A 10,000-nucleotide genomic window follows, 5' to 3' on the forward strand; every position below is an offset into this window, starting at 1 on the left:
TTCTTCCTCTTCTGCCCCACGTTCTTTTTCTTCTTTTGCTTTTATCTGTTTCTTCTCCTCTCCCTTCTCCTTGCTCCCCTTCTTGCACGGGACAAAGGAAATCCCGAGTGACGATCCACAAAAGAAACAACGAAGAGACGGCAGATCCTCCTTCAGGCAGACCACAGCGCGGGAACAGAATATTGCAGGTGATTATGAACAAAGAAAAAAATAGTCTGTTATTGGAGAGGACAATAGTAGAAGCATCCAAGGAAATCCCAAGTGACGATCCACAAAAGAAATAATGAAAAGACGGCAGATCCTCCTTCAAGCAGACCACAGCGCGGGAATAACCCAACAGGAAGCAAAAAAAAAAAGACACTCCAACACTGGCGACAACACACCAGACACGTCACGGCAGCACTATTACCACCACCGCCACTGCCATTATCTTATCATGATACCACTTGGACACACTCATCAAGGTGGCGGAGGGGTGGGACATTTGAAGGAGGGGATGAAGGAGAAGAAAGAGGAGGAGGGGGAAAAAATGAAAAGAAGGAAAAGGAGAAGGAAAAGGAAAAGTAGTGGTGGTAATGGTAGTAGTATTAGTATTAGTATTAGTAATAGTAGTAGTAGTAGTAATAGTAGTAGTAGTAGTGGCAGCAGCAGCAGCAGCAGTAGTAGTAGCAGCAGCAGCAGCAGCAGCAGCAGCAGCAGCAGCAGCAGCAGTAGTAGTAGTAGTAGTAGTAGTAGTAGTAGTAGTAGTAGTAGTAGTAGTAGTAGTAGTAGTAGTAGTAATAGTAGTAATGGCAGCAGCAGCAGCAGCAGCAGTAGCAGCAGCAGCAGCAGCAGCGGTAGTAGTAGTAGTAGTAGTAGTAGTAGTAGTAGTAGTAACAGGAGTGGTAAAATTATTATTATTATTATTATTATTATTATTATTAGTAGTAGTAGTAGTAGTAGTAGTAGTAGTAGTAGTAGTAGTAGTAGTAGTAGTAGCAGCAGCAGCAGCAGCAGCAGCAGCAGCAGCAGTAGCAGTAGCAGTAGTAGTACCAGCAGCAGCAGCAGCAGCAGCAGCAGCAGTAGTAGTAGTAGTAGTAGTAGTAGTAGTAGTAGTAGTAGTAGTAGTAGTAGTAGTAGAAGAAGAAGAAGAAAAAGAAGAAGAAGAAGAAGAAGAAGAAGAAGAAGAAGAAGAAGAAGAAGGAGAAGGAGAAGAAGAAGAGAAAGAAGAAGAAGAGGAAGATGAAGAAGAAGAAAAGAAGAACAAGAACAAGAGGAACAAGAAGAGCAACAACAAGAATAAGAATAAGAACAAGGACGAGAACAAGAAGGCAAAAGAAGGCTATAGCAATGCTAACGATGATAATGAAGAGGAGACAGAAAGAGGAGGAGGAGGAGGAGGAGGAGGAGGAGAAAGAGGACGAATCGCAGTAGTATGTAGAAGGACGACGAGGACGAGGATACGTGGCTGGACAAGGAAGAGCATGGCCAGCGGCGAGGGAGGGACAATCGTGCATGGGACACTCCTGTAGGGGCCACGGTGAGGCGTCAGGGTCGCGGGGAGTGATGAGCACCCCGCACATGCACCTCCTCATCACTGTTCCTCCCTCCATGAAACAAAAACCCACGGCAGCACCACCACCACCACAACCATTGCCAGAACTTCCACTGATGCAAAAACTAAGCCAGGCTCCTCAGATGCTTCATGTCCCTATACGACACGAAGAGACTCGAATTTTACACGGCAACCTGCGCCTGGGATCGTGTAAAGAGGTTGTCATTGAGGAGACAGTCAAGTGGAGCGGAGGAGACGTGATAGAGTCCAGAGCGTGGTCGTGGACTCACTGCAGTGGAGGGAAAACGAGCGGTAACAGTCCATCGGTGGTCGTAACACTGAACCTGAGAATGTGGCTGGCCCTGGCAGTGTGGCCTTTCAGGTAGATGCGTTTTTTCCTTCTCATTACTCGCGCGCTTCAAGGCCCCGGCGAGAAGGGCGGGGCGGGAGGAAGAAAAAGGGCGGAGTGTAGGAGTATAGAGGGACGGCATCACGGATATTTTGAACCCTTTGCCTCACTTGCTTAGCTGTGTGTAGGGGCGAGAATCGAACGCCCCAGTACTCTCTGCCCCTCCCTCGCCTCACCCTCGCCCTAGGGACACTCGTGCACTTGTCATCACCTTGTCATCACCACGCCAAGCACTCGTGATTCGCTCAACAGAAGTCTGAACAACTATATGGCATGAGGAGGAATGTTACTGTATCACGTGACTCACAGACGTTCCTCCGTGAGTCACTCCTGGGTAATGACATTAAGAGAGTACCTTCATTCGGCGCTCTTGTGAAGTTCAGTCAGCTGGTATTTATAAAGATATGTCAGGTATTATGAAACTCAAGTGTTCTGTCTCGGGGAAGCGCAGACCTTTCAATCACTGAGCTTGCCAAACTTTCACGACGCAAAAAACTCAATGACTGTCCCGTGCGCATGTTCAGAGGTGATCTCGTTCTTTGATTTTTTTCTTCGTTCTTCGTTAACATCTGCACTCAATGGGCGGGAGTGAGCAGAACATCTCATTACGGCTCATCTTTATCCCTGTCCACTTGTACGGGAGTAAAACAAAAGAAGATCACAGCATTCTCTCTCTCTCTCTCTCTCTCTCTCTCTCTCTCTCTCTCTCTCTCTCTCTCTCTCTCTCTCTCTCTCTCCGTCAACCCTCTTTACAGCAGCTTTAAAAAGTGAAAACAGTCCTCATATAACAATCAACACCAGTATGTCTCCAGGTATCCTCGCCGTGCCCTGTGGCTGAACGTTCCCTCACGTCCCTCACTCCTGGTTTCTTTAGCGAACCCTTGAGGCATATATAGGGCTGACTTGATAGGGGCGCGTCCCTCCACCCAGCCGCAAGGGAAGGTTGTTAGGGAGCCAGCAAACTGAAGACAAGACATGTCCTCTCAGTGACGACACGCTGTACCTCGTTCCTTGAGTGTTTGTCCTGCTTGTTTACTCTTGGTCTTGGGAAGGGAGGCGGGAGGGTCAAGGCGAGGTGTGTGTGTGTGTGGTTTCGGCGAGCCTCGGTGTTGCGGAGTCCCTCGTGTGGCTTCGTGGCAAGGGTGGGAGGCAATGAGGTTTTTCCTGATGACTCTTGCTTTATCCACGCGCTGAGCACTGCAACGACGCAGCCTCTTCGTGTCCTCCTGATTCCATAACCTTCAATCCCAAGGCCTTATCTTCTCCGCCTCCTCCTCCTCCTCCTTTTCTCCGATCCCTCTCACTTCAGTCCCTCGAGAGCCTTTCCATGCCCCCAGCCCGATGCCAAGGTCCCCGCGGCTGGAGTCCCTCACGTGCGCGCCTTGGGATTCACTGGGCGGAGTCTGCTGTAGTGTGATGGTGAAGGGAATTTTCTATAGCCGTCCCTGACTATCTAAAGGTGTCCAGCAAAACAGTCTCTGAACCTGCTCTCTGTCATCTCCAATGAAATTACGTATTTATAACAGTACTTTATTTTCTTTCTCCCTTCTGTTGTCATCTTATTCCTCTTTTTCGCTGTAGCCGCCTTTTTTCTTTCTCTTTGTTTTCATCATCGTCCTTTTCATCATCGTTCTTTTCATCAATTCTTCATCTTCCTTCCTTTTTTCTTCCTCTTCCTCCTTCCCTCCTGACTCCCACGGGATGACTCGTGTAGGTGCGAGCACAAAGAAAGAACATTGATGCAAGGGAGCGAAGTAAAAAGTCATCGTCTCTTCACGTTGATTAAAATAAGCAAGTTTTATGTAAATGCAAAGAAATCTGTGATGGACGTTATATCGTAGAGCCTTGAGTGAGGTGGTGACGGACACAAAAACCGACCTTTTAGCTGCTGTCTCCCTTCAGCATCAGGCCCTTGGGAATATGGCTTCAGGGTTTGGCATTTTAAAGGTATTAAATCTGAGACTAAGACCAAGATTCATAACCACTACTGGGGCATTCTAAACACTGGAAAAAAATGTAACAGCAAAATTAAGGACCTAAAATCAAAGACGGTGCCATATCTTCGTACATAACAGAAAGCGTCTGCAAAGAAATATATGTGATAACGAAGTGATATATTATGAAACTACAATGGCAAAAAATGATTGCTAAAACTTATTGAACCACACACAAGGGAAGAGGAAAATCACTGAAATTTTGTGTCTTCTACGCACAACATTTGGTCAACGGATGAGGAAAGGGAGGGAGAATTTGGAGAAATTGCAGAAGGAAAAATAAAGGAAGGAAGAGAAACCGGTGAAAGGGAGCGAGAGTTAAAAGAAAATGAAGAAGGAAAGAGAGGAAAGGAGGAACCAGTGAACAACACCCTCTCCTCTCCCACCACATCTTCTAGTGAAGCATAAAGAGAAAGAAATCCCGTAGAGCTCTCCGTCACCCTGTCACCCCGTCACGTGCGCGTCTTTAGTAATACGAGACGCCCTTACGTAAGGCGCCTTCACGAGTGGCTACCTCAATCTGATCCTCACTGACGCGGCATCTTCACCTATTAGCATACGACCGCCGCGGCTCAGCCCACACGTGACGGCCAAATGCGTCACTCGCGTCACTCGGCCGTGTGTCGCTGTTCGCATGATGGTCACCTTGCTTTGCCCAGCGTGCCGCCGCCTCTCTCACTTCATCATGAAGCAGCAAGCACGGCGCCGCCCCTCCACGCCGCGGCCGGTCACTGTCTCCATAACACTGCATCATTTTTACACGCTGACGTCAGCCTATGGTTCATCAAGATGGCGGCGGCTGCGGCTGTGCGACGAGAGATAAAAATGCCAGAGAGGATGATGGAGGCAAAAGTGAGATTGGAGATTCGTCGTGTCGGTGCGAGATGAGGTGCTAACTGCATCAGGCCGCCGCTGCGCCTCGTCGCCGCCTCCCGCACCGCCTGTGTCGCGATCCCTGGCCTGATAGAGGAGGTCATCATGGACGATTGCTGTATTCTCCACCTGCTAAGACTGTGTGGTATTGTATGATTTACTGTAGTACTGACTAGAGACGATGCTCGATGATACACACACACACACATACACACACACACACACACACACACACACACACACACACACACACACACACACACACACACACACACACCAGCAAGGAACGCTACAGCATACCCGCCTTCACCAAACAGTCAACACCGGGCCAAGGTTGAAGGTCATCTTTACACAAATGCCGATGGAATTTTCCGCGAAACCAGCGATTGTGTCATCTCATTATCTTGCATAAAAAGGTTCAGCAATTACCAGTGACAACATGGACCGGAGAGTCGTAACACAACCTGTAGCTTGTGTAACTGACCGAAGCTTCAAGCTCACCGGCGGCCTCAGACTCCTGCGGCAAGGAAGGAGGCATGTATGAACACCATCCGCTGATAGACATTTTCATTGCCAAAGCTGCCTTCTGACTAATGTACCAACGGCGTACGAAAATTTCTATCCCGTCTGAAGAATAAACAATTTTATACGCCGTGTGGCAGCATGCAGGAAAAACAACGACAGAATGAGAGATGTTCACACGTGGGGACGGCATCTTACCTTCCCCGCCGGCCATGCCACTCGGGTCGGCAGAGTCAACACTCCCTGACCACCACCATCACCATCACTGCCACTCGCGTGCATTTTTGCCTGCCGCAGCGGGCTGACACCTGCCGTCGCTAACACACGAAGCGGTGGTTCCTTTCAAGGTGGTTTCGGCTCTTGGTCCCTCTAGCAGGTGTGTAGGGGCGTTCAGCCTTCGTGGTTTCATAGTCAGGCGCTTCATGTGGTGCTGCTCGTGACGCCCCTCCTGATCACCACATCGCAGTCTCAGACTTTCGCCTTTTCCAGGAAATGTTATGAAACCTTTCCCTATTGACTCTTGGTGGTCGTGGTCACTGGAATTTCCAGGATAAATTTGCATTTAGCGTCGTATCATCACTCGAGGCTCTCCTGCTGAAAGTCTGATGAGGCGGCGGGGAAAGAGACGAGTGTCTGCTGTAGTAAACACTCCAGGGGTAACAGGAGGAGGAGAAGGAGGAAAGACACGTTTACCTGGACAAGTGCTCAAAGTTTGCACACAGGTATCCAGATCTCTTACCGCCGGTGAGAACCACTGTCGCACCATGAAAATGAAGAAAAAAAAACCTTTCTGGTGAAGACTTTTCTTAGTACATGAAATAACATCCATGACACACTGACGACACCTAACAAATGTGTGTGTGTCACTAACTTTACACTCTTCCACGGGGCAGTGCTTTAGTAGAATATAGATCAAGATTAGTATTAATGATGATAACGATAGCGGTGATAACAGAGGATGTAAAGACAATAATGGAAATCGCCAGAAAGGAAAACTGGTAAAGGAAGAAGCGAGTTGCATTTAAGACGAGTGTTTAAGTTAATTATGCAAGACGTTTTTTTCTTTACTGTCACTGATGCGGATCTTCGTGGTGGTCGTGGTGGTGGTGGTGGTGGTGGTAGTGCTGGTGGTGGTGGTGGTGGTAAAACTACAGACATATAATACACGAAACCTGTTTTTTTTTTTTTCAAATTTTCAAGTTTTATTTTCTTTTTATGTCCCTGATGTGATGCGAATCATGAAGCGGCGACCGGATGTTGACGTGTGTGTGTGTGTGTGTGTGTGTGTGTGTGTGTGTGTGTGTGTGTGTGTGTGTGTGTGTGTGTGTGTGTATTATATCACCACTTTTAACATTTTATATATCCATCCATCTTTTTTCTTTAACACCTACCACTTGAACAAACACACACACACACACACACACACACACGCACGCACACCACATCGTCGCCACTACTACCTCCCACACTACTTATCATTCGCCCAATAAGGTGGTGGTAGTGGTGGTGGTGGTGGTGGTGGTGGCCGGTGCCCTCGCCAGACCTCCAGACCCACTGCCTACGGGTTCCAGGATAGCCAACACAATGGTTTACGCAATACTGGCCACCGCGCGAAGGAGTTACGTAGAGGAATGTTAAGTGTGGCAGTGTTGTGTCTTGACTGTCTTGTTCCCTTCTTCATAACTATTTCCGCATCTAATCACTAATACATGCACTTACGCATCGACTCCTTTGTCTATATTTATTCACTCGCTCTTTCACTCAGTCACTCGGTTATAAATTCATTCAGTCTCAATAACTCATTAATTCATTCACTCCCTGAGAAATCCACACATCCACGCTCACTAATTTACTTGACTCCATACTCACCCTTTGATTCATATCATATTTGACTCATACACTCACTCCTTAACTCATTTATTCACTCACCAAATCACTCAATCATCTACCAACTAACTCGTTTCCACACAAATTCAATCACCCACTTACCAATCCCTCCATTCATTTCCCCTTCCCATATAAACGTACTACAGTATCATGTAAACACGTGTTTTATAATCAATCTACTCCCTGACATACACCAAACAACACCACTCTAATCCTATACTACTTAAAAAGCGTCTCAGTTCTCTGCTATAACGGGTCATTGTACTTTTCAACCCTTTCACTGTGGTATGCAAGAATTCATAGCACTAAAAGCAATGTATGGAATCTTTATAAGCACGTAGAAAAAAGAAGGGGATAAAAAAAAGAGTAGATTTTTCAATTTTTAGCCAGTACAATGTTTGGATCCGGCTGTAGGACAAGATGTCTCAGAGTGGTTAATGATTGAAGAAAGCAATAGTAATCAAAGAGTTAATCAAGTTACTCCCAACACTATTTTTAATCCTACCTAAAGGGCGTCTCACTTTCCTTACTATAATGAGCCCTTCACGCGGCGTTGGGTAAGACTTGGTAACAACAATATCAGTGTCACTCCATTTCCTGCCTTGCGGTGTCCAGAAGTCGACGCCTCCACTCATGTGTTGCAACGGGACGGGTGAGGCGTAACGGTGACGCGCCTATGGGTCTGTGCATGGGGGAAAAAATAAGCTGCAAAGGACACTACGCGGCTATGAACAGCACGGTGAACGGGCGACACGAGGACACGAGGGAACGAGGACACGAGGAGACGATGATACGAGGCACCAGAACACGAAACTACCAGAACACGGCGATACCAAGACACGAGAACACAAGAACACCAGAACACCAGAACACGAAACTACCGGAACACGGCGATACCAAGACACGAGAACACAAGAACACCAGAACACCAGAACACGAGGACACGGGAAGACCAGATCACGAGAACAAGAGAACACGAGGACAGCAAAACACGTGGGCTCCATGCGAGGGCTTCTAACGTTACTCTCTGGCTGATGGCGACGCGGTGTCCGAACGAATCTAACTTACAACACCAATCCACCACAACATCGGCTACTTTCCTCCAATAAGGGATCCAGTCTTCATAAAAACAGACAAGACCGGGCAAGGGGGTCGCGGTGTCAGGGGTGAAGAGAGGGGGAGTTGCTGCATTCTTCTGTCATGTTCGGTAAATGATTGTGGACGCTAAGTGGGTCTGTGGTACGGTGTTGGGCTTCATTTCAAAGGGTCGCAAGTTCGATATTTGAGTTTTAGCTGTTTTTCAGTGGAAGAGGTAGCGCTGTTTTGTAATATAGGCGCCATATGACGTCTTCGTTGCGACGCCATATGATAACAAGAAAATAATGAATGCTGCAAGAAGCCATCAAGCCTACACGTGGCAGTCCTAGTATAAAACATGCCTACCTACGTACTTCCACTATCATAGATCATATATTTTCTTTTGTAGCTTCCTATAAACTCGGGACGAACAACCTGATTACTGAGTCTGTTCCACTTATCTACCAATCAGTTTGAGAACCAATTTCTTCCAATATCTTTCTAAATTTAACTTTATGAAGCTTGAACGCAGTATTTCTTGTCCTACCCAGATTACTAAGACTGACGATTTTTGTTTATGTGACCCTTGTTAACCAAACTTCTAACGTAGGAGTCAGCGCTAAATGGAAACGCACGCTAAAGTTCCCTTCACCTCGCCTTACCTGTTTAGATCACTATTAATTGCATCTTATCCATCAACCTGTGGCCGCCAATGGACAAGTGATGCAGCTGTGATAGTGATGGGCTATACAGGTGGTGGAAGGAGAGAAAGAGAGAGGGAGAAGGGGGGGAGAGGAGAGGTGTTGTCAGTCCAATTCGTCACAGTGGTCGCCAAGGGGCAGCTCCCTCCTCTCCCTTCTTCTCCGCCCCTCACCTCACCTCGCTGCCCCAAGTGCTAACGACCGTGAACTCGCTAATCACCTCTTTAATCACCGTTTCGTTCATCTTCCTCACATCATCACTTACGGCGGCACGATGAATGAGTATGCAGCTGACCTGTGTGTGTGTGTGTGTGTGTGTGTGTGTGTCATAAGGTTCACTACACATCAGAGGAAGAGAAAAAAAAAATTATATTAACCGCTTCTTTTCCTGTCTTTACGTAACATGAGACCGACCAAGGATCAAGTTAAGAAGAAAAAAAAAAAAAAAACTTGTTCTGCAGATAAATCCAATCAAGTTAAAAGAAAAAAAAAGAAAAAAGTCAACAGTTAACAGCCTGTTGTTATTTTTCCTTTTTATATCCAATGCAGTAAGAGTTGAAGAAGTCGTAAATGTATGGGTGATCTTGTGAGTTCATTTCTCGATGCTTCAACAAGACGCTGGCAGTCTGAGGAGCGCCTGTGATACAAGAAGTGACTCTCCGATCCCTTGCTCTTTCCTGTCTCGTGCTGCCTCGTTCCGCGGTGGCTGGCACACACACACTGCAGCCTTCTGAGAGAGATACTGAGTGTGACCGGTGATATATCGCTCTGTTTTGTTGATTTTAGAAAGAACTATTTTTTTCTTCTTTGTTTAGGTTTTTCTTATCAAGATACTCAAAGATGTGAGTTATTTAGTCTCGTTGTGTTAAGAAAATACTACTCTTTATATTTACACTTTGCATTCCCTCAGTAACGTCATGTATTTCGCTCAGTTTTATTGGCTTTTGTGAATAGCTACATTTTTTCATCGAGATTTTCCTTATTGAGACCTACAAAGAGGTAA

This window comes from Scylla paramamosain, chromosome 9 (genome assembly GCF_035594125.1).
Source record: "Scylla paramamosain isolate STU-SP2022 chromosome 9, ASM3559412v1, whole genome shotgun sequence".
NCBI lineage: Eukaryota > Metazoa > Arthropoda > Malacostraca > Decapoda > Portunidae > Scylla > Scylla paramamosain.